The sequence below is a fragment of the Sabethes cyaneus genome, chromosome 2 (assembly GCF_943734655.1).
Source record: "Sabethes cyaneus chromosome 2, idSabCyanKW18_F2, whole genome shotgun sequence".
In the NCBI taxonomy this organism is placed as follows: domain Eukaryota; kingdom Metazoa; phylum Arthropoda; class Insecta; order Diptera; family Culicidae; genus Sabethes; species Sabethes cyaneus.
The window spans coordinates 97,550,490-97,576,521 of record NC_071354.1 but is presented as its reverse complement, the minus strand read 5'-3'; the positions used below and the strand labels follow the sequence as shown (position 1 = coordinate 97,576,521).

Here is a 26,032-nt window from a genome sequence, read left to right as displayed (position 1 = left end):
ACGTAATCCCACATCAAATTGCATCACGAAAAAAACGTTGTAAAAATTATCCATTGTGCCTTGATCCATGGGTATCTTGAAAATTTGGGTAGAAGTAGTTTAGAGTGTAAATTGGAAAAATGGTCGTCGAATTGATTTTGCGCAAGCGCCTGGAAAATCCTCAATTCTTTCAGCGGAACATCGAAAAACAACTCGGAATCGTGCAGTCAACGGTAAGTCGTGTAATTAAACGTTACTATGAAACACTGAGCATCGAACGGAAGTAGAAATGCGGTCAGAATGGATGTTCTATTAGTGATCACGATCACAAGTGTGTCGTGAAAGCGTTTAAGCGGAATCCCAATGCTTCGGTCAGGGATCTGGTCAAAAAGTTGAAATTGTTCAAGTCTTTCGTTCAGAGAACCAAGGACCGGGAGGGACTGCATACGTGCAAAGTGCAGAAGGCTCCAAATCGTGACGAAAGGTAAAATACGGTGGGAAACTGTACACTAGAGATGGTCGGGTATGAAAATTTGAATTCCCGAACCCGACCCGTTCCCGATTAAGAAAAAAAATTAAAACCTGTACCCGACCCGAACCCGCAAGTTCATTATTTTTGATACCCGAACCCGACCGCAACCCGTCGGGTTCGGGACGGGCCCTGGTACCCGACCATCTTTAGAAATGTGGTCAATAGAGATACCCGACCCGTACCCGGTTTCAAAAACAAAAATTAAGAACCCGTACCCCACCCGAACCCGCAAAATATTTTTTTTTCAATACCCGAACCCGGCGGGTACGGGTACGGGTGCGGGTTTCGGGCAAATTTTCCGCTACCCGACCATCTCTACTGTACACTAAGATGGTGACGAAGCCTTATTGTCTCATCATTGATGTTGGACTTACAAGGCGGACTCTCGGGGCTACTATTCTTCATCGCCCAGCACAAATTTGATGTTCCGGGGAAGAAAGGAACCAGAAACTTTCGACGTTTGCCAAGAAATACATGATTTGGGAAGCGATTTGCTCAAGTGGCGAACAGAGTGCGCCGTTCGTCACTACCGGGACTGTAAACGGCCAGATGTACCTCAAGGAGTGTCTACAGAAGCGTCTGCTTCCACTGTTAAAGCAACAGGCGAGGGCCCTGCGATATTCTGGCCGGATCTATCTTCGTACCACTATTCAAAGGATGTCCTGATACGAAGCCAACCTGGTTACTTTTGTACCTAAAGATATGAACAAAAACGCACCGGAACTAGCTAGGACCCATTGAAAAATACTGGGCTATTATGAAGTAGGCACTACGGAAGCATCCCAAGGAGGTCAAATCTGAGAAAAACATAAAGAAAAGTGGGTTTTTGTACAGAGGAACCTGTGCGGATGTTGTACAGAACCTTATGAGTGGAGTTAAGCGTAAGGTGCGAGCAGGTCTGCGAGTCACATAGCGTTTCATAAGTCAGCCGCCCGCTCCGGATCAGTCGCTGTTATATGCTGCCTCTAACCTGAGATTCCAAACAGCCGTAAATCTGGTGAGGAAACGACTATCCACCGTGCAGTGAGATCACCGCACCTCTTCGACATCTCGATTTTAGTTTATATACAGAGTTTGACAGTATCCTCATTAAGATGAACCTTTCGATACTGAACCCCAATCAACAATGGCCGTCCCATTGAATTTTTATCAGGTGATTTCTCGCCCAGTGATTTTGACGTTTCAGATTTAGTGATAGAAAAATGGCGATGTACCGGGGGTCAGATTACCGTCATGAGCCGTCCCTAACCTGGAGGTAGTCGCTCACGGCTGGCAAGGCTATTCTTTTACGACATTAGTTTCCACAGGGGTTGGTTACCCAATCTCCACTAAGGTTGCTCGTATTTCGACTAGTACCACGAGGAGGTAGGGATGGGAGTTACGGGGTCTCTTTTATATCTACAGCTACGTGAGTTATTCAACCATTTACCAACCTAACCTTTACTTGCTCAATTTACGAGCTCAAAAAACAAGACCATTATCTGGGAGCATCCATTAAATCAAGATTCTTTAAAAATTTATCAATTTTTTGTATGCTTACGAAAATTGAAAAGTTGTTAGCCACTATTCTCTTCCTTTGAATAGGATGATACATATAAATTACAATTTTTTTTGGCTTGTCATCAACTCTCCAAACTTATCCTGTAAGCCAGCAAAGCGTAAGCGTTTCAGGCTGTATTTATGCAAAATACAGTTTATCTAAAACTGAACTAAATACGACGGAAACTGCAGCATTATTCATACTTATTGCTATTTGCCATGTCGTTGCGATGTCATGCCAATGCGATGCCAGTTGGCATCGAAAAATAATATTAGCTTGATGAGCCAGTCGTCGTATGCTCGAATCTCGGCTGGGAGAGGCTGTTAAAGTCAATAGGATCGTAGCAACAGGCCCTGTAATTGTCCTGTACTCTAAGAGCTGGCTGCGAATGTCTGTCGTATAAAAACAGAAGGTCAAGTTTCGATAACGGAATGTAGCACCTAGGCTTTGCTTTGCTTTTTGCTATATTTTAATATGTTGTCTCCATGCACTTATACACATAAGCCCATTGATTTGAAATAGATGTCTTAGCACAAAATGGTCCTCCATCGTGTCGTACTTGCGTACAGCAAGTAAGTATTATTCAGCCCAGATTATTTCTTGATTTTTTCTGTTTTTTTTTCGTGGAGAATGGTATGTGACCTACGTTCTAGACTTCACCGATTGCTGGCAATATGAAACCGCCAACTTGCCATATGTTTACTTCAATAACACGCTCCTGCAGTTTGATTAGGGCCGAAGTGAGATAGGTTGAATGGAACATTTTATTATTTCAATTCCGTTTAGTTTTTTGTTGTTGTCATTCTTTAGGCATTTTTAAGAATGAGAGTTGATTCATCGAGAGAACTGTGAATGTTTATTATATGCGTTCTTTGAACTAAATCGTATAAATTTCTTGCACAATCGCACATGAAACAATTGGTAAAGCTGAATATGTATTTTTAATTCACCTATTTTTAAATTACTTTTGACCAACATGTGTATATTCCACATTGGCTTAATTTTACATGCTATAAATATGCATACTTTCATAACTTTCACTAATGGCATTATGACTAATGACTGTTTTTTTCTCTCCTTCCAGGTAAATTTTATTAAATTGGTATCTACAGAAGCACCATCATCATGTAACTCTTCCGACAAACGAAAATGAATGCTCCAGAGCTACATCGCTGCCTGATATCCCGCGAAGATCATTGTGACTCATACGTGGCGCGGCGCAGCATTCTTCTGTCGATAACATATCTATCGTGGTAGTTGTAATTCCATAAATGGAATGTCTAAACGAGATTCCTTTCTTTCGCCCGCATCTGACGGGAAACCGCTACCCTTTTCGTAGTCGATTTTTTTTTGGCTCGTCGTTGCGAGTTACTACTATCCATAAATCCAAAATCGTCGAAGTTATTATGTGTCGTTACTACCTACTCCTCCGGCCCGTGGTCAGTCTGCGGCACATTGGAGTATGCTGCGCGTGGACACAGATACGGCTGAAGCTCAGCGCGCCGCGCCGACAGTTTTAATGTTTCCAGTTTCAAAGTAACTGTAAAAAAACCACAGCACGCTTCCTCCAAATTTGTACGCTACGGTAGGGCAGAGATTTGGTCTCGTGGACCGTGTCGGAGTGTCCGGTCAAGCGATGGCGGCTTTCGGTCGATGTATTCCAAGACAGTAAATGATGAGCCCAGTTATTGTTTATAATTATTATTTAATCGAACACTGAATTTGTTATTGCCTGTTTTTGCCGTACACTTGAACCGCGCATATTAGAACAGAACAATTACTACAGATTGTGACGCTCGATCTAATATCCAAGATCTGGCGCCTGCAAGCCTGCAAGCCTGCGCCTGCATGCCTGCGCCTGTTGGCATTGGTGCGCCATGGCGGCTTTATGAAACCATCCTTAGTCGAACCATACTAACAACGCACATTTGAAAGCTAAAATTGTTTTTCTTTCGTTCGCTAGGGGTCCACCCGAATCTGATCAAAGCGCCTCGAAAGACGACGAAAAATAATTCGAATATAATAACAGTGTTTGTTCTCAACTGGGTCGGCTTCATTCTCTTCGCTTCCCTTCGCATAACGGTAGCGTTTCCAGCGCGCTGTTGATATCCTATTTGGTTATCGTTAACAGTTAATTTAATTTAATGTATTCTCTACGAAACTTGCGTTCGATTGACCGGAAAGAAAAACACTTTGCAGTGCAAAACGAACTGCAATGTGTGATATGATATTTCATGACGTGCCTAAGTAACGTATGGTCTCCATTGAAAAACGTCTTTAGTTTCAAACTTACTATTTTAATTAACAATCCTTCAGTCTTTTTTTACTAAAAATATGTTTCAAATATAACTTTCACTTCAATTGTTTTCACGCTAAATTTACGTATTTATCGTTAGCAACAAAAACCGTTGCAGAGCTTGCAATAAATGCTTGAATTTATTGTTGAAATCGCTGACAGATTCCTTACGGCTGATAAGCTCTACCACTACCACAGCTGGTCTGCTTTAAGTTTATCTTCCAGAATATCACCGACTGGAATCGCTTCGAACGCGGCTGTACGATGTGTGCGGGTTTATTTTGATTTCCGATTCCATGTGGCAGCACCTTTGCTGCTACCATATTTATCTATTTAGTCACGGTGCTTGAATCACATATCGAGCACCCAGCAGCATCGTTCGGAGTTCAGTTTGTTTTAAACCGAAACGTTTCGTTTTATTGTTCGACAGTATGGGGAAGTTCAACAACTGACATTTTTATGACTAGCAGCGTTTTTGCCCGTTAGTTGCTTCGGAATATGTGTATGAATTCAGCAGTCGAGGAAAAATGATGGTAATGGAAAAAAAAAAAGAGCCAATATTATACATCCAATTAACATGCTCTAATGAGAGTAACAGTTTAACAGTTCGGAGGGTTAACAATTAGAAAAGTACATTGACTTTGACACAATGTTGAGGTGAGATAAAAGGCATGAATCAATGCACATTGAAATCTTTATTTACAGCCGATCGTTATTTTTAATTGCGATTTATTCGAGTCACATTGAAACTAAAGAAACCGGTGTTGTTTTAGCAGAAAAGATATTTGATCCTAAAATGTGTAATACAGCTGAAGCGAAGTATTTCTCCGGTGAACCGTTAGAATCAGAGCTCTAAAGATCGCTAATTTTTTGCAACTTTGCAAACTACGGGATTTGTCCGTAGAAGGCCTTATACGATGATGCAGCTCATCATGTGATTGTAGAACCCATATCGAGCGTATCAAAATATATGAATTTCTCGGCCACTTCAAACCAGTCCCCATCCAGCTTCTCCTCCAACATCATAGGGACTCCCACATTACCTAGCAGCGTACTTTGTTTTGACATAGTTAGTGATATCCTTCAACCTCGCAACTTCTCAGTCCTAAAACCTTGTTCCACCACCTTTCGCATGATTCCGATAATGTCGTTGTAATTCGCAAAATCAAGAACCACGTGTCATTTCCTACGCGAATACTGGCGCGGTAACCATAGTATGGCGGTAGAGGAAATGCTTCATCAAACACGAGCGTCTGTTCACCAAGGAGGTGCGGCTTAAACAGCGTCTGTTCTCCATGTTAGGGGCGGCTGATTATTATACTCGTCCTCGTGCCAACAGGGACTCTAAACAGTGTTGTGCACGATGGTCCTCCGGCGAGACAGGGGGTTAGGAGCAGGCCCAACAAGCCGTCCTGGAAAACAAAAAGTTACCAACAACGAAGAAGAAAATAGGGATCGGAACAATCGGCGTCGACCTACGCGACGAAATAAGGACTACGATTGGAAACTCGTGACATGGAATTGCAAATCGCTCGGCTTCCCGAGTTGCGATAGGATAATATATGATGAACTACATCCCCGAAACTTCGAAGTCGTAGCACTGAAGGAACTTTGCTGGACAGGACAGAAGGTATGGAAAAGCGGGCATCGAGCGGCTACTTTCTACCAGAGCTGTGGCACCACCAACGAGCTGGGAACCGGCTTTATAGTACTGGGAAAGATGCGCCAGCGTGTGATTGGTTGGCAACCGACCAACGCAAGGATGTGCAAGTTGAGGATTAAGGGCCGTTTCTTCAATTACAGTATCATCAATGTGCACTGCCCACACGAAGGGAGACCCGATGACGAGAAGGAGGCGTTCTACGCGCAGCTGGAGCAGGTGTATGATGGCTGTCCGCGACGGCGCGTCCGCGCGTCATCGGTGACATGAACGCGCAGATAGGACGAGAAGCTATATATATACCGGTAATCGGGCCAAACAGCCTGCATGCCGCAACGAACGACAACGGCCAACGATGCGTAAATTTTGCAGCTTCCCGCGGTATAGTAGTTCGAAGTACCTTCTTCCCCCGCAAAAATATCCACAAGACCACCTGGAGATCACCAGACCAACGAATAGAAAACCAAATTGACCATATTCTAATCGACGGTAAATTCTTCTCTGTTGTTATAAACGTTCGCACCTACCGCAGTGCGAATATAGATTCGGATCATTTCCTAGTTGAAGTCTGCATGCGCTCAAAACTCTCGACGGTGCATAACACGCGTCGAAGTCGTACGCCGCGACCCAACATCGAGCAGCTACGAGACACCTGAGTTGCCCAGCGCAGCGCAGGAAGCAGCGCTACCAACGGAAGAGCAACTTGGCGCAGCAACTCTTGAAGATAGTTGGAAAGGCATTAAGACCGCCATCGGTAGTACTGCTCTGGCGGCACTAGGTACAATGAATCCGAACCGAAAAAACGATTGGTTCGACGGCGAATGCGAGCAATTAGTGCAGGAGAAGAATGCAGCACGTACGAGAATGCTGCAACACCGTACGAGGACGAATGTGGAGCGATATAACCAAGCACGGAACAGGTGAAACTCGGTCTTCCGGAGGGAAAAACTCCAACAGGAAGATCGAAATCGCGAAGCGATGGAAGAACTGTACCGTGCTAACGATAAACGGAAGTTCTACGAGAAGTTAAACCGTTCGCGCAAAGGCTATGTACCGCAGGCCGATATGTGTCGGGACTCAGACGGTAATCTGCTCACGAACGAACGTGAGGTGATCGAGAGGTGCAAGCAGTATTATGGCGAGCACCTTAATAGCGAGGCAGCTGAACAGGAAGGTGACGATATGGCAACAGATCTTGGAGCACGTGCAGAAGACGACAGAATACCAGCCCCGATCTCCAGGAGGTAGCAGAAGAGGTCGGTCGGCTGAAGAACAATAAAACAGCTGAGGCTGATCAGCTACCCGGCGAGCTGCTGAAATACGCACTGGCAAGAGCGCTGCACTGGGTCATTGTCAAGATTTGGGAGGAGGAGCTACTACCGGAGGAGTGGACGGAAGGTATCGTGTGTCCGATCTACAAAAAGGGCGACAAGTTGAATTACCGCGCAATTACACTATTGAACGCCGCCTACAAGGTGCTCTCCCAACTTTTATGTCGTCGATTATCACCATTTGCAAAGGAGTTCGTGGGGCAATATCAAGTGGAATTCATGGGTGCCCGTGCCACCACGCAAAAGATTTTCGCGCTTCGGCAAGTGTTGCAAAAATGTCGCGAATAAAACGTGCCCACGCATCATTTATTCATCGACTTCAAATCGGCGTACGACACGATCGATCGAGATCAGCTATGGCAGATTATGCACTACTGCGGATTTTCGGATAAACTAACGCGATTGGTCAAGGCGACGATGGATCGAGTAATGTGTGTTCTTCGAGTATCAGGGCAGTCTCGAGTCCCTTTGGATCTCGAAGAGAGTTACGGCAAGGTGATGGGCTTTCATGTTCGCTGTTCAACATCGCTTTGGAGGGTGTGATAAGAGAGCGGGTATAGACACGAGTGGCACGATGTTTACGAAGACCGTCCAGCTTCTGGTTCCGCTGACGACGTTGACATCATTACACGTACCTTTGAGAGGATGGCGGAAACGTACATCGGACTGAAAGCTGAAGCCAAATGGATTGGACTTGTCATTAATGTATCGAAAACAAAATACATGAAAGGAAGAGGTTCTAGAGAAGTGAATGCTGACCTCCCTCCCCGGATTCATTTAGACGGTGATGAAATCGAGGTGGTAGAAGAGTTTGTGTATCTGGGCTCACTGGTTACCGCAGACAACGACACCAGCAGAGAAATACAAAGACGCATTATGGCAGGAAATTGTGCCATGAATTGCATCAGCTGCTTAGGCAACCACCCATCGCTCACACTGCAAAAATCGGTCGCCTGCGATGGGCCGGGCATGTCGCGAGTATGTCGGACGACTGCCCGGTTAAAAAAGTTCTCAATAACGATCCGACTGGAACGAGAGGGCCGGGCGCGCAGCGACCAAGATGTATCGATCAAGTGGAAGGCGACCTGCGGACCCTACGTAGACTACGTGGCTGACGAATTGCGGCCATGGACCGAGTGGAATGGAGACGACTTCTTCGTACAGCATAGGAAACCACGGCCTGGAGCTGACTAACGCACGTGTCATTTCCTAATACCTACTGTTCTTCACTGTATTTCACTTCCAAAGCATTATTGAATAGTGAGTTTGAGAGTAACTACATCCGCATGATTCAGCCCATCCAACGCGTTGTAACGTTACAAAAGTTATTTGTACGCATTTTAGCCTTATTCATTAGCCTAACTTATTCAAGTTAGTCGGTAAACCGCATTCGAGCATCATCTGCCGTAGCTCATTTTGCTTAATTGAATCGTACGCTGCTTTGAAATTTTCTAAGCGATGTTGAGTCTGCCGTCTCCAAGAACTTAGTTAGGATCTGTCTCAAACTAGACGTGGCATTCGCCAACAGAGAACTCCGCTAACGATCTTAATTTGAAAAGCAGATTGCGGGAGAGCTTGCTTGTGTAAAATTGAGCAAAAAGTGATGTTTCAATTGAATATGAATACTCTTTTTTATAAAGAGCTTTTTTATGAATGAATACTTTAGCACTCGTTCCCTAATTTTAGAAAATCAACCAGTATGCCGTTCCTACCTGTGACCATGTCGTTTCTCAGTGCGTTAATTGCTTTTTAAATCTTCTCTTGAGCGGGTTGCCCTCATCCTGCTCCTGTATAACATTGCTTATTCTTCACCCATTAGCAATACCTGAAAGCCCTCCTTCCATCTAACCTCATTCATCAGAAAACAAGTTGTCAGCGGCCATGAGAATTTCTTGCTTCTAAAAATAGTGTTATCATGCTAGAAGCCCGATTTCGTGGTCGCACATCTTTCGATAATGGGCTTTATTTACGGCAGCTATGGTCTTCCTGTATTTTCTTGTAATATGAAGTGTACGGGCAGTGAGCATGCAACTTGTGGTCTGATTCTTTTCGATTGTCACTTCCAGACACTCTTCATCGAATCGGCTATTAAGACTGTCTTCCATTCCGCCGTGCCCATCCCCTGCACAGCCTATTCACATCTTCTACCCATTTCTCCTGCTATTCTGCATTCCGCTGATGTGATGGGGTACGTTTCCATCAGCTTCTAATCGCTGGATGTTGAAAAGCATATTTCTCAGTGATTTTAACATTTCAGCACGTTCCCCAAAGGAACCCAAAGAGTTTTTGGAGCTTTGTAAATTCCAAACGGAAAACTTCGTCGGTACCATCAAATGTTTTTCTTGACGAAGTGACTGCCACGTCAACTGCAGCCGCCTGTGACCTATTTGCTAAACATTTCGCTTCTGTCTTCAATCCCGCCTGTTCTACCCAACAGGAAGCCGAGTATGCTGCCTCCGATGTCCCAATCGATTTAGTCGATGTACGTACTTTTGTAGTTACAAAGGAAATTGTTGTGGCAGCTGCAAAGAAATTGAAATGTACATTTTCGCCTGGCCCAGATGGAGTTCCTGCAGTGGTTTTATCCCGTTGTATAGCAGTACTTGCGGATCCTCTATGCTGTATTTTCAATCGCTCGTTCCTGGAAGGAAAATTTCCTTTCGTGTGGAAGCACTCTTATATGTTTCCAGTTTTCAAATCCGGTGACCGTAGAAACGTGAAAAACTATCGTGGTATAACAAGTCTCTCCGCTGCATCGAAGCTGTTTGAGATCATTGTGAGTGGAGCTCGTTTAGAGCGATTAAAAAATTATATCTGCTTGCTTTAACCAGCATGGTTTTATGCCCGGCCGTTCAGTGACAACTAATTTGATGCAATTTATTTCTACGTGTATTACGAACCTGGAATTGAAAGCCCAGATGGATGTGATATATACCGACTTAAAAGCTGCTTTTGACAAAATTGATCATCGAATACTGCTTTGTAAACTCTCTCGACTGAGCGCTTCTGAGGAACTTGTTTTATGGCTGAAATCGTACCTCTCTGATAGAGCATTGCAAGTTAAAATTGATTCCTGTACATCGAGACCATTTTCCAACATATCTGGAATTCCACAAGGAAGCAACCTGGGTCCATTGCTTTTCATTCTGTTCTTCAATGACGCCGCCCTGTTGCTCGATCATAACTGCAAGCTCATTTATGCAGATGATCTGAAACTTTACTCCGCTGTGCAGGCCATAGAAGATTGTGAGCGTCTTCAATCATTGCTTAATGTATTCGCCGGTTGGTGTAGAAGAAATAAGTTATCGCTTAGCACCGACAAATGTGTAGTGATCACTTTTCATCGCATCTTAACGCCTATCACTTTTGCATACCAAATTGATGGTGTCACACTCTCGAGAGTAAATCAGATAAACGATCTGGGCATCCTGCTAGACACGAAACTTTCATTTGACTCACACCGCTCAGCTGTCATCTCTAAAGCGAGCCGCCAATTGGGTTTTATCTCGAAAATTGCAAAAGATTTTACTGATCCTCACTGCCTAAAGGCGCTATATTGTGCGCTTGTACGCCCTCTTTTGGAAACCGCTGCTGTAGTTTGGTGTCCACATCAAGCATCTTGGAGTATTCGAATCGAGCGCATCCAGAAACGTTTCATCCGGTTAGCTTTAAAGCATTTACCATGGCGCAACCCATCTGACCTTCCTCCGTACCCTGACCGATGTCGACTTCTGGGATTAGATACATTACAACGACGACGAACCATTCAACAAGCAATACTGATTGGAAAGCTTTTAAATAGTGAAATCGACTCCCCCTGGCTGCTTTCCGCTTTGAATTTGCGGGCCCCGCAAAGGACGTTACGTAACGATACACTACTTTTGCCTAATTTCCATAGATCATCTTTCGGATATAATGAACCAGTCACGGCATGCATTCGCGCCTTCTCGTTGGTGGAAGAATTGTATATTTTTAACGAACCCAGTCACTGTTTTAAAAATAAGATTTCTAGATCTTCCATGATATGAGTTACTATATTATACCAGTATATTCATTAAGACTTTAAGTGTCAGATGAATCATGAAGACAAATAAACAAATAAACGTTCAAAAATCACAGTCGTTGTTCGGTTCCCGAAAAGACCTCACATCGATGGTAACCGAAAAGTAACGACCTTAAATTGGGACAAGTCGATCTCGAAGCGTCTCCATTTCAAATGTAGCCCCTGCATAAACGTGGAAAGTATGTACTATAGATGGCCAGATGTAGTTTATCATCTTCAGGCAGTTGTTATTGGTCAACGGAAGAAAGCGGTATTTGCCAATACCTGAATAAAATCGTTCCTCCAGTGAGGGTTCCACCTCCAAAAATGATATTCGCTCCATATATTGCATGGGCTTTTGCAATGGTTCATTCGAACGTATTGTAGGAATCGCTCTTGATGTCATCAGATCTGTAATTATTTGTAGGTGCGTAGGTTTTTGATTAGAGATCTCCACTGTCTATAGTTACTCACCATGGCTTTCACCTTTCGCCAGGACAGGTTCTCGTGAGCAGCCCGGATATCGTTGGCTAAGCTGCGTCGCCATAAGCCGCTGGGTCAGCCTCTTCTAGGTTGTCTTTGCGGATTACAGTCGAGTACTTCTCTGCAGATCTCATTCGCTCCTTTACTGAAGGTGTGTCTAATCTGCTTCCATATACGTTCTCGAATTCCTGTTGCCTGTTCCTGTTGCGGCCGTTGATGACAGTGACGATGGAGTTCCTCGCTGGATATCCAGTTGTCAGGCCACCAGAGTTCCCGCAGTTCTTGCGTTGTCTCCGCTGAGACGCACCACATTTCGTAGGCATAGACCAATACGGATTAGACGTTTGAGTTGAAAATTCGGGTTTTGGCATGAAGAGTGAATTGGTTTGAGCGTCAGATGTTTCGCAGGCCTGAAAAGGCACAACTGGCCTTCCTGATCCATGTGGCTAAATCAGTCTTGATACCACTATCGAGCGTTGTCTAACTACCAAGATATTGGAAAGTTTCCACCTACTTAATCTGTTGTCCCGCTACCGTCCCATCCCGTTGATGCTTGGTGAGATTGTTTTCACGACCATAGACTTAGACTTTGCAATCTGGAAGCACTCGAAGAGATCATTTAATTTGCTCTGTATATCGATGCAACATTGCTGCGTCCTACAAGTGGTATTTGGCGCGGAGGTGCCACGTCGCCATTGTTGCGAGCATAAAGCTGAAGTGGCTAGTGCCGTTTCAAGCAGGCGTCTTAATTGAATTCGATCTTGTGCCACTCGTCGCCAACTTCCTAGGCGTCTAACAACTCGCAAGTCGCTTTCAAACTACTCGAGCTATCTGTTCCTGATACCGGCGGGATTATCGAAGAGAAGCGTTTCCACTGCACTATTGTCCGACATCCTTAAGGCCTGTCCGCCCCATCATAGCCTGCTGACTTTCGCCAGATGTATATACGATGCAAATTTCGTCAATCAGTGCCTGTAGACGTGCGAATGACGTAGGCGTCATTGTACGTGCGAAGTGCATTTTTGTCCTTCCTCGGCCTCTACCTGTTACACAGTTGGTCTTCGATGCATTTATTTTTAGCCCAATTCTCCTAGCCTCCGCTCATAGTCTGGCGTAGATTGCGTTCGCCATCACAAAGTTTTTGGCTGTTGAAGTTATCTGCAAACTTGCCAGTTGGCTTCCATTTGTCTTAACCCTCACTGCGTCTCGAAGGGACTCGAAGGTACTATTTTACTGCCAAGCGCACGCAGCGATGAAGCTACTTTTTCCTCGGTCTTCCTCATCAGCATCCTTGGGAGCTTCTTGTCGCTCAGGGTCGTCGACCGTCCGGAACCGGGCTTTCTTTCGATGCTCTGATTGTTGCCCAATAGTGCCAAGATGTTGTAGATGCCGGAACGAGCGTATCCGGCGTCCACAAAGTGCCGTACGATGTCCGTTTTGGCACGCGGCGGGGTACCGTTCTTTGAACGCGCACACTTCTGAACGAAGTAGCTTCACTATTCTCGCCATCACGGATATAGTTCGACTGATAGAGCTGTAGATTTTTTTTGCAAATAAACTAATATAATTACCTTCCATGGGAAATTTATCAAACTCAATTAAGTGTCTTAGTTTTTTTATCACCACCCGAAAAAAAGTCCATTTTTTCATGCATACGTCAGCCGGTCTCGATCGACTGTATCGTTCGCTGCTTTGAAATAAATAATGATATGGTATGTGGACATATTCTATTCCCGACATTTCTGCAAGATCTGTCGGATGGTGAAAATTTGTTGTTGCCACAATCGTATTGAACAGTCGGCACTCTTTTTATACATGGGATTATACATGCGACAAACAACTCCTTTCATACATTTCCACCAGAGAAATTACTTCACTTGTTCCCAAATCTTATAAATAACCCAGGGAATTAATGGAAATGTATTAATGGAATTGCTGCCTTCGCTTGTAAGTTCAAAGTGACAAAGTTGCGAATCTTTATTATTTTTAAATAATTCTTAGCTATTGTCCTTGTGTTCAGTAACGTTATTCGATCAAATATTTTCCATTTGATAATTGAAGTTTCAAAAACCATATCGTAAACGGTAACTTCAATGAATGGATGAACTTCAATAGTTTTTTTTTTGTCAAATCCAAACTGCTTTTCATTAAATTTATCGATTGCATCCGAATACTCTTATAAATTATCATGGCTTCATATTTCAAACCATCCTTTTCCTACTATCGAATTAAATTAAGACTCTCGTAGCGGCACGAGCTGCCGGAATACTAAACCGTCAATCGTGTCATTGCGTTGTGCGGCACTCTCCTTCTGTCTGCGGTTTGCGGTCGGTGTGGTGACCCACTCTCACTTCCGTTTCAATTTACGTCCAGCAGCAGTAGTAGTAGCGCGCCTGCCGAAAGGAATGTATATCTTTTGAAAGCCCAGTACTGTCCACGGTTTACAGGCGCATTTCCAAACCACATGATTAAAATATGGTCACCGTTCATTTGGTAGCAAACCCAGAGCAGTGCTGCTACCGTAAACAAAATTCAAACTTCGTTTGACGGGGTAGGCACAATTTACGAGATTTACGAGTGAATGTAATCTGCTAATAGGATCTTTCCGATCACAAGTCATGGCTACAGCCGAGGAACTTATAGTGATCTGCTAAGTGCATTTCATGGCTAAGTGACACTACTGTTGAGCTGAGTACACCGTGAGCAAAAGTTGTGTTTTCCTTACTAGGATTACACTCCAATCGTGGTTACTATTTTGCGCTGCTGGTCAAACGGCGACGGCAACCTAGCCGTGAGGGGTTTCGATTCAACGTGAAAGTATAATTAACATATATCTTTTCTCTGTTTGGTTTTGCGCCTCACCAGAGCAGAGGGTTAACAACGCGCTGGTCGAGGTCTTCCGCCTCAAGGGTATTTTAATTTGAGTGAAAATCTGTCCACTTCGTTCGACAGCAGCGAACTGCGTTCGCAGTTCACGTGATTGTTTAGTGTGTTTAGTTGAAGCAAATCTTTCACAATCGCAGCTAATACAGCAAACTGGGGAATCGAATTAAGGCCTATAATGATCAAAATTTAATTTCCTGGTCTCCCGGAAATTGCTCAAGATGTAATGGTCTCCGGATTGTTTGAGAGATGGAATATAGCTGTTTTAATATTAATGCTTGTCGTTGCTAGTTGGTTTTTTTTGACAATCAAGCCCAAGGCAGGAAGGTTGTTTATATTGAGTATAGTGGAAATTTATTGTACCTGCGTTTGATGAGATTTCTTCACCGTAGTTAAGGAACCAGCCTTTATTGCCTGACAATATGTGTTATAAAAACGGTGAGCAGACTTGAGATATTTCCTAGCAATCCGTTGAATAATGAATAACCTTTGAAATAGTATTCAGCGAATGAATGTGTCGTTTGTCAGAAAAGTATCATTTTCTAGTTTAGCGATGGTTTGCATTAGTTACTAGCTCTTAGCCAAGATGTCAATTCATTTTCTTACTACATAGATACAAGTCTAAGACTACACAGCAAACTTTTAGCGAATTCCTGATACTGATTTTTGAAAAACTGAATTTTTAATATTTTTTATTCAGCAAAGTTCTGCAAGGTAGTGGCAGAACTAAATGGAAAAAACCCACTTTACTCATAGAATACTGTTGCTGACATGATCAGTAATCAGTAATGGTATGTGAAGGGTACCGTCGATTCGGGCGAAATTGATCAGTCGGGTGAAATTGATCACCTTGGACCAACGAGTAAAAAACTCTTTATTCTACGTTTATACTGATTCATAAAACTGAATATGCACCCATCCATATAAAGATTGAGTTACAGGTCAAAGTCACTTGGCTTTCAGCAAGATTGATCTCGTAAATGGCTTGATTTTTTAAAATTTACTATTTTGATCGAATCGCAATTTTCAACATGCCCGATAAAACTCCTTGCTGTTAACACAAATTTCGTTGCAGAAGGAAATTTTGATAGAACTAATTCGATTCTCTAATTATCTGGCTGTGCTTTGATAATTTCCATGAATAAAATTATGCGACAGAAATTGTTTGATTTGACCTTTTACGAAATAAAACGATTGATAACATCATGAACTGAGGCAACATAGATTTCTAGATCGCTATGGGTGCGAAATGGAGCTGCCACCTGCGAAAGTTTATTCTTTCTGTGAAGCAGAATGGAGATTTATAAAAGGGTGCAAAAGACAGACAATACTTCGCACAAATTTTACAAACGCTCCATATGGCAGTTGCATGAGAGTGCAAGAGATCGGTTTGTGCTTACATAGCGAAATGCAACTACACATTCAAAGAGACAGTCAAGCTCCCGTATATGAGGAGAATTAAATTATTTGTTTCACTAGATTGATGAAGATTGTATACGAAAATCGTACATTTACACATATATACAGCAATGTTTAAACAAAAACAAATGATAACGATGCTAAAATTGGCTTAATATCTTTTTTATCGTTCATATTTATTTAGCAGATGCATCAACCATGCTAATGTAGAGCTGACTGTTTGATTTTTGTGCTAGTTGCTGTACGCGACATTGTTGCCTACATACAGGCAATATCTCGATTACGCCAGATTTTATACTGCACGTTTGGTTATTGCTGTCAGAGCGTATGGTTTAATAGCAATATCGTCTTGATTTCTACGTGATCAATTTCACCCGTTATTTGTAAATTTCCAATTTCACGATTACATTAAGTTTTATCTAAAATAAAACTATTTATATAAGATATAGATGATACTGTCGTGTAGCCAGCACTACAGTACTTATTTTAAAATTGAATCATCTTCCTAAATATGTTTCTATTCAAAGATATTTAAAAAATACTCGAAAAAGTGATCAATTTCACCCGAATTCACGGTACCAATTAAAGCAAATTTCCTGTTTTCGTCGAGTGATTTTATATGTCTGCAAGCTAAATAATATTCTATTTCAAATAAAGAAATCAAAACATTTTTATTAAAAACTATTTTTTAAATTGCCTACGAAGGTAATAGACAAAGTTTTTAATAGACGGGAAAAGCGTCAGATATCTGCTGATCCTGGGTGATTTGGTAATTTTGGTAATAACGGGATTTGCAGTCTTGTCACACCGTAAGTATAAAAAAAACTAGCTTTGGGGCGAACCAACCAACGGTTGAAAGCCCCATCAAATAGTAAATAAATAAATAAAAAAACTAGCTGATTGCAAGATCTTACTCGGGGCCCCTTTGTCATTCAGTCATTTGTATATCTGCTTTTGGAGCGAAAACTCTCATAATGCAAGAAAACAAAACCCTTTTTTCATTTAAATATGTCTACTCCCTTTGATAGTTCCTCTCACGTTATCCCCCAATCACATGTAAATCTGTTTTCTCGGTAATCCCTTTAAATTGACACAAAGCCTTTTTTGCGTTTTTGAACCTCTCCCTTTATAATGGCCACCCTATTCCCCTTTTCAGAAGTGAAACAACTTGTATAGCTGCTATCGTTCCAAATGCAAGAGAAACGCACCCCTTTACCCATTTGAACCTTTCTTTTCCCTTTTAAGAGACCGTGCTCCTCTTTTGTTAACCCCCTGGAAAAGAATCATGTCAAAAACATGTGTTTGACAAACAACGATGAAGAACAGTCAAAAAGTTCCGGAGCTATGGTGGAGCATACATTCATACTCACGTTCCTCGTCCCCCTATATGTCAGTTCCTGCCTAGTCAGCTCCTCTTCTGCCACGTAGCATCGGTTTGCTGTATGAAAGTCCCAATAATGGAGACGAAACAAAAGTTTATTTACCATATATTCGTCCTCGGTGGAACCCCCATCTTTTCTCAAAGTTAGTTGCACAACTGCAATTAGTTTAAATGCAAGAGAAACGCTATCCCTTTTACTTATTTAGATCCCTTCCCCTTGTTAGGGATTCCCTTTTGTCAACTTTCCAGTGCTGATTCCCTAATGTCAAGGAACATTTGTGTCACGTTTGACAAAGAATTGTCCAAGCATTTCGGAGTTATGCGCTTTTCCCTGTTCTGAGCCTCCGCTCATCTTATGACCCCCCCCCCCCCCTTCTTTTTTCAACCACCTGAGTTCTGATTCCCTTATGCCAAGGACCATGTATGCCAAGTTTGGTGAAGAACCGTCCAGGCATTTCGGAGTTATGGACATCCCCCTGTTACGACCTCCTCCTCTCCTATCAACCCCCCGGTGCTGATTTCCTTATATCAAAGAATATGTGTGCCAAGTTTGGTGGAGATCGATCAAGGCGTTCTGGAGTTATGGTGTAACATACAAACATACAAACACAGAAATATACTCACGTTCAGTTTTATACATATAGATAACACTTAATCCAGTAATATCATCTATATTGCTAACACTAAGGCGAAATAAAATGCTATCTAATCCATAGCTTACAGCTTTTTCCCAAATAATGCGGTTTCGAACAAGAGCGTTCCCAAAATTGAAACCGAACTCTGCTGCATCTATTCATACCAGATCCTAAAAGTAGTAATCAACCAACAAAATCGTGCAAAAATGAAACAATTTTCAAAACATAAATGTTAGGCGAAAACCGCATTTGCGACAGTTTGCGTGACTGGTTACCGTACATAAGAGTACGTTTGCTTATTATCATGTACGTATTCGAGCTAGTTTCGACGCATGCAAGAGATAGGTACTCTCGATACAGAAACAATACGGATCAACGGATTGGCTGAGACTCTGATATGGCCCTGCATACTGGCAAATGTATAGAAAAAATGTAACCGTTTCGGTTCCTGCTTCGAACTTCTTCAAGCTTCGACGTCCAACCAATTATTGACATCTCGGCAGGATCTGCCAATGAAAACAGCCATCCGATGTATTAAATGTATTAAACGATTCCTGAGGTCGATCGCATTTATAGAAATGCACAGCATACGATGCAACTCTCCGATGAAAGCAAGCGAGATTCCTTACCTGAAGATCTTGTGAGAACCATATTGTAACATTCTGCATTAACAACAACAGGTAAATGAATTCTCTCAACGAGTCTATTTGATATTCATTGACTACGAAACAGCTTTTGCTCGACTCAATCACGAAAATCTCTTTGGGCATCATGAGACGCGAAGAACTCGTAAAATCGTCAATCTCATCGAAGCACAGTACGAGGCTTACACATGCAGAGTCTTGCATAATGGAGCCTCGTCCAATCCGACCTGAGCAGCTACCATCATGGTTGCTCGCCGTAATTGACGAGATCATGGCAGGTACAATTGACCGAATCAAAGAATGCTTTGCCAGCATATTTACTACGAAGCATCTTAATGATTTCGAACTGGCTGACGATGTTGCAACGGCATGCAAATATGCAGTCTAAGCTAACTGACGTCAACAAGACCAAATCGTTTGATGTGGACAATCGCTTCAACGTTACAGTACATGGTGGTTCGGTTTCGAAAAAGTGCGGATATTGACAATATAGCAGTTGGGTAAAAATGTGTAATTTTTCAAGGGTAGTGTCTTCGGAGAAGTTTAATAATAAAATATCGCGCATCTTTCTGCACTATTAGGGTGACTTTTTGTGAACTTTTGTTTTAAAAATACATAAAAAAATCTCCCGGAAAATTGTAGAACATACTAAAATAAGCACTTTGCTGAATATAGTAGCTATCTATGTCTTACTGGTTGCGAAATATAAAGATATGTTTGAAAAGAGCACTTAAAAACCAATTATACTCAATAACTGTACACACAATTTTTTTATTGCTTTTAAATGTTCTACAAAGTTATTCAGTATGCTAAAATACACATTTTCTCTCAACACTGGTTTTCACTAAGATGCATATTTAATGAGTTATAAAATATTTTATCAAAAAAAATTTCCATTGACTTTTTCTGAAATTCCTTTGGAGATCTCATGATGGAAACATTTTTGTTTTATAGACAAAATATAGTATTTTCACCTAACGGTAGTCTGGTTTGCGCATAGTTGCCCGAAATTAAATTTTTTGACGTAGGGCTACGTCTTTGTTTACTATACTGGGACTGGATAGCACTTTGTGAAAACGAAAATAGAAGTGTAACGCTTGAATGAAAGATTTCAAATGCTAATAACTACTAAACTATTGAACCAAACTGAACAATTTATATTTCGTTGGATAGATAAAATGATCATCAATTTTATAGGGGGTAAGAGAGCAATTTAAAGGATAGCGTAAGAGGGGGGGGGGGCTCCTATACAAATTAAACACAAATTTCCTCAAAACTCAAGAACTAATTAAGCAAATGGAAACAAATTTGGCATGTGGGGGTTTCAGGAGGTAGGTTTTTTTCTACGGTGTACTGAGACCTCTTCCCCTTCTAAGAAAGGGGGCTTTCATACAAATGAAATACAAATTTCCTCATAACTCTAGAACTAATCAAGCATACCGAACTAAATTTGGCATGTAGGGGTTTCAGAAGGCAAGAATTTTTTCTATGGTAAATTGATACCCCTCCCCTCTTTAGGAGGGGGGGCTCCCATACAAATAATATACGAATTTCCTCATAACTCGAGTACTAATCAAACAAATGGAACCAAATTTGACACGTTCGGGTTTTTTGAGGTAAGAATGTTTTCTATGGTGTACTGAGACCCCTTCTTCTTCTAAGAGGGGGGGCTCCCATACAAATGAAATACAAATTTCTTCATAACTCGAGAACTAATCAAGCAAATGGAACCAAATTTGGCATGTGGGGGTTTTTGGAGGCATGAATTTATGTTAAATTTATTTATTTTATGATGATTTGAAACCCCTCACCCCTGTGATAGGAGAATAAGGATTCTCATACAAATAAAACAGAAATTGGTCATTCATTACCATTTCAACCTTTCTGATGCACACAAGTGATTTTTAAAAGAAATCTATGTTTCAAAGGTTGCTGGCGTTGTACTTATGAACCCCCGTCCACGTATTTCAAAGCCACCATTGCATTCAATGAATAATTGAATCTGAATTTTGCGCTCTTCTCTTTTAAACATTCACTTAAACAATGGCACTCACAGATTGCTATAAACATTCATATGCCAGAAATTCAGTTTACATTACTCTTTGATCTGATGATCTGATATAGTCCTACGTCACCCTTTCGTACAACCCTTAGGGCTGTATACCTTTTAGTTTATTTTGAATAGTGCGCATTTTATTTTTCATATACTTTATAACTTATTAAATAGGTGTCTTAGCGATAAACAGTCTTCAAAGAAAATGTGTATTTTAACATACTGAATAACTCTGTAGAACACTCGAAAGCAATAAAAATATCGTATGCAAAGTTATTGAGCGTAATTGATTTGTAAGTGCTCTCTTTTAACACATCATTATATTTCGCATCCGGTAAGAGATAGATAGTTACTATATGCATAAAAGTTGCTTATTTTAATATGTTCAGCAACTTTTTGAAAAAAAAATTTTTTCGAAATTGTTTAAGAAAACAAAAGTTTGTATCATCCTAATAGATGAATTCACGGTCACCTTAATAGTGCAGAAAGATGCACTATATTTTATTATTAAACTTCTCCGAAGACACTACCCTGAAAAATTACGCATTTTTTACCCAATTGCTAGTGTCCGCACTTTTTCGAAACCGAACCACTGTGCAGTAGTGAGGCAAACACCGGCGAAAGTTATCAGTATCTTGGTAGCCAAATGGCAGTGTCAGACGGCGGTAACAAAATTATCATAGCTGCATGTAGGCAAGGTAGACAAGGTCTGCTTTTGTGGGTTGGCGAAATATATGTAGATTAAACCAGATAGCTTTGCGTACCAAGATCAGAATTATTAACTATAATGTGAAATCTGTGCTGTTACACGGCATCAACGGCAAACACCCTGACACTGCATAAACTCAAACGTATGACTCAGTCAACGCCGTCTACCGAAGCCGATATCTACCGAAATCCGAGAAATATGACTCAAATTTCTCTCAACTTTTTTCATTTCATTATCGAGTATGCGTCGCCACGAGACCATGGATCAGTCTCTGCTGCGATATCCTGCCTATTCAGGGCTTGCTAGCAAATTTCATTTCAACCCATTCGTAGTGGGTGGTTGACCCAGCTCTACTTACGTTCTCGGTGTTTAAAATACCGCTACTGAAAAATAGAATAGACAATTTTAACGGAAAATGACAGCTGGCTGGTTTGTTTTGCCATCCAACACCCCTGATCCAATTTTGGTCAGATCTCACGTTGGATAAATTTTTGAGTTACGACATTGTCTTATTGACTTCTCTAGGGGCTCCCGAAGTCCCCCAAACATATCCAGATAGGACCCACGTGATCCTAGATAGCAGATTTGGCTTCCATTATTCTTGCTTTTGAACTGTAGTGCGATTTAAGGTGTCGCACGATAAGTTTTTGTTTGTGGACAAAACTGGCCCCTTGTTTGGGTGTTCCCGGAAGTTTTCAGACCTTCTCCAGATATTACCAACGTGGTGCTAGGTAGTTGATTTAACTTCCTTTGATCTGATTTTTGAATTCTAGCATAGTTTGAGGTGTCGCATGGTAGGTTTTTGTTTATGTTTGACTTTAAAAGTTCAAAAGATGCCAGGTCGTTCTGTGGCGACGAACTTGATGGATTTCACTAGTACCTGCATCTCACAGATGGAAACAGGAACTCGAATTGACGCTGTGTACACAGATATTAAGGCCGCTTTCGACACGGTGAATCATCCAATACTCATGCACAAGCTCTCTAAACTTGGTGTATCTGATAGACTGACTTCTTGGTTGAGATCGTATCTTACAGACTGTACTTTACGTGTCAAGCTAGATTCCACAGTTTCACGTGCATTCAGTAATTCTTCTAGTGTTCCATAGGGCAGTACCCTAGGGTCTTTGCTATTCGCCTTGTACTTTAACGATATTGCCATTTTGCTTGGTTCCAGATGTGCACTGATATATGCTGACGATCTAAAGATCTATATCGTTGTGCAACCTATCGCTGATTGCTACCGATTGCAAGCGCTATTGGTGTTGGACACCTTTGCTGATTGGTGTAATAGAAACAAAGTCACAATAAACATTGCCTTTATTTGTGGTTATAACATTCCACCGATGTAATACGCCCATCTCATTTGATTACCGGATCTTAAACTACGACTGGGTACATAAACGTTAAATTTGGATAGTATTTCACTAGACTGTACCCGTTGAAAAATAATGTCATTGATGAAGCTACCATTGCAAGTTCATGGCGTTCTTTAAGTGTTTCTATGTTTATAAACATGCAGTGTGCTCTATACGGTGGTAAAAGAAATTCGGTCCAATTCAATTTACGTAGTGCGTACAAAAGGAATTGTTTTTGGACAGATTCGATGCGATAAACGGTGCTATGCTTGGACGCGTCGATCAGATTAACGATGTTGGAGTTCTGTTGGATAACAAGCTCATGTTCAACCAACATTATATTGCTTCGCAACAGCTTGGGTTCATCACAAAAATTTCCCGAGACTTCACAGATCCCCATTGCTTGAGAACATTGTGCTGCGCGTTGGTAGGGGAGTGTCGTCGTGGTTGGGCCACGTTTTGGAATTCGCCCATAACTTTCGTTTCAAAAAGAATTTTGGAAATCTAAATACAACGTTGCAAAGGTCTAAGAAAAAGGTATATTTCCGGAAAATTTTGAACTGATTGCTTGAAAAATAAAAATGTTATAGGCATCTACGTGAAGACAAAAAAATGATGTCATAGTCGGGCCATGTTGTACAGGTTGGGCCTCCGCAGAAAATGTAAGACATACGTATTGAAATATTATTTAGAGACATGAAAAGAATGAATTCCGTGAACAACGGCTCAGATAGGTATACTCTATTTTTAATTGCATTTTTGCGAAATTTTGGCGATCTTGTAAAATTAATATTGCTACAATGGCCTTTTCCGAAGTGTACAACTACTAGGAGAAAACACCAAAAATCTGGGTTTTTATCGTATTAATTATGCTTTATTTCATCACATTTTACGAAACTGACATTCTCTAGCGATTATAGTGGCCCAACCGTGACTACTCAAGTGGCCCGACATGTGCAAATAGCGCTTTTCTAGTATTTTACCTTAGCCTTCCCAAACACCTTACTGGAGGGGATTTTTCTAAAGTCTTCGTATGCAGCACAACACACTTCATACATTTTCACAATTTATCTCAATAATTGCATTTCATGAATCATTTCTTGAAGAAAAGTTCCTCGCGCCTGGAAAACTTTTTTTCTAAAAGTCACTGAATTCAGTACGGGTGTTTTGAATACATGTTCGACACCCACAATATTGTGAAAAGTTAGCTGTCACAGTAAGAAGTTTTACAATGGTTGTATCATAGATATCATGAGTTTTTTTTTTTTTTTCATGTGTGGACTCATTACTGCGACCAGTATAGTTGATCTATTGTAATATCGCCCGGGTGTTTGCTGTATGACCTGCACTGCATTTCTTTTTGCTATAATCGCTATTGAGTGAGCGATATGCTTATTAAATTTATGCGTGCTTGTGTGTATTGGGGTTCACCCTTCCTTCAAAGCTTGATCTACTTTACCCACTTATTCCTCGCTGCCAGCACTATCCCATATTACAGCCGTCCCTGGCGAGGACTCATTCGTACCTCTGACCAGTACACTTAACTATAGGAGGGACATTTGCACTGTCAGGAGGCTTCAGTGGGTAAATATAGAATTCAGCACGAAGGAAGGGTAAATTGGAGGGGCCTGAGAATAAACCCATGCTAAAGTCACTTTGACATCAAATGGCTTGATTCTACTAAGATTCGAACCCACGACCACTCACTTGTCAAAGCAGACTCGGTAACCTTGCGGCTACGGGGCCCCCCTATCATGAGTTACTAAAACTGTAAAATCGTGATGGCCCGACCATAACAGTGGCCCGACGATAACGACAATACCCTACGTCCAATACTTGAGAATGCCTGTGTCATCTGCAATCCTCATAACCTGTGTTGGAAAGCCAGAATAGAACGTGTTCACCGAATATTTGTTCGTATCGCCCTGAGACATCAACCCCGCCGTCTACCTAGCAATCTTCCCACTACGTAGACCGATGCCAGCTTTTGGATTTAGAGACATTCGAGAGTCGTCGAAGGATTCAATAAGCAACTTTTGTGGCCAAGCTTCTTACCAATGAAATAGATGCCCCGGCTCAGCGGTCCCGCATTGATTTCCTTGCTTTTCGTAGACAGCTTCGCCCATCTAATTTACTAACAACCAGATTCCATCGGACCATGTACGGGTTTTATGAACCACTGACTTATCCCGGGTCGATGTGTCCACCGGCCTTTTGTGGAATTAGACCATGCCCGCCGCCATGTGATCATCGAGGCCGATCTTGTGGTACTCCGTATGCCTCTAGTTCCACGTTGGTTGAAGCACTCTACGTCCTCGCTGATGATGATACCAATAGGCATCATACCCGCTAAGACGCAGATTGCGTCATATGAAACTGTGCGATACACACTCGCCACTCTTAAGCACATGAGACGATAGGTGCTTTCCAGCTTGGCTAGATAGCTTTTGGTACCTAACGCCGATGACCACACCGGCCCGCCATACTTAAGTATGGACAGGACCACGTTGGCTAATAGCTTTCGTTTGCTGCCATATACCGCAGAACTATTAGACATCATACGAGACAATGCCGAAATAGCTGTGGAAGCCTTCTTGCAGGCATAGTCGACGTGGCTCCCGAACTTGAGCTTGTCGTCGACCATGACTCCAAAGAGTTTTAGGGACCGCGTTGAGGAAATAGTGCATTCCCCGACGCTGATATTTGCTTGCTGCACCGACTTGCGGTTGTTCACCACGATAGCCTCCGTTTTATGATGCGCTAGGTCCAGTTTCCTGGATCGCATCCAATCTTCAACAATGCTTATAGACTGGGCAGCCGTCAACTCAACCTCTCTGATAGATTCCCCGTAGACTTCCAAAATGATATCGTCCGCAAAGCCGACAATCACCACCTCTACCGGGAACTTTAGCTTCAACACCTCGTCATACATGACGTTCCACAACACCGGGCCCAGTATGGAAGCTTGCGGAACCCCTGCGGTGATTGGAACGCACTTCTGACCCTCCTCCGTGTTGTAGCATAGCACATGATTCTGGAAATAATTTTCTAGATTTCTGAACAGCGACACCGGCACTTGGACGTTCC

General features: G+C 42.0%; 1 protein-coding gene across 2 annotated transcripts in view; it reads left to right on the top strand.

The window, feature by feature from the left end:
- Positions 1-26,032, top strand: part of LOC128738397 (ras GTPase-activating protein raskol) — a 77,710-nt gene that overhangs the window by 36,585 nt on the left and 15,093 nt on the right. The gene's annotated exons all lie outside the window — the stretch shown is intronic.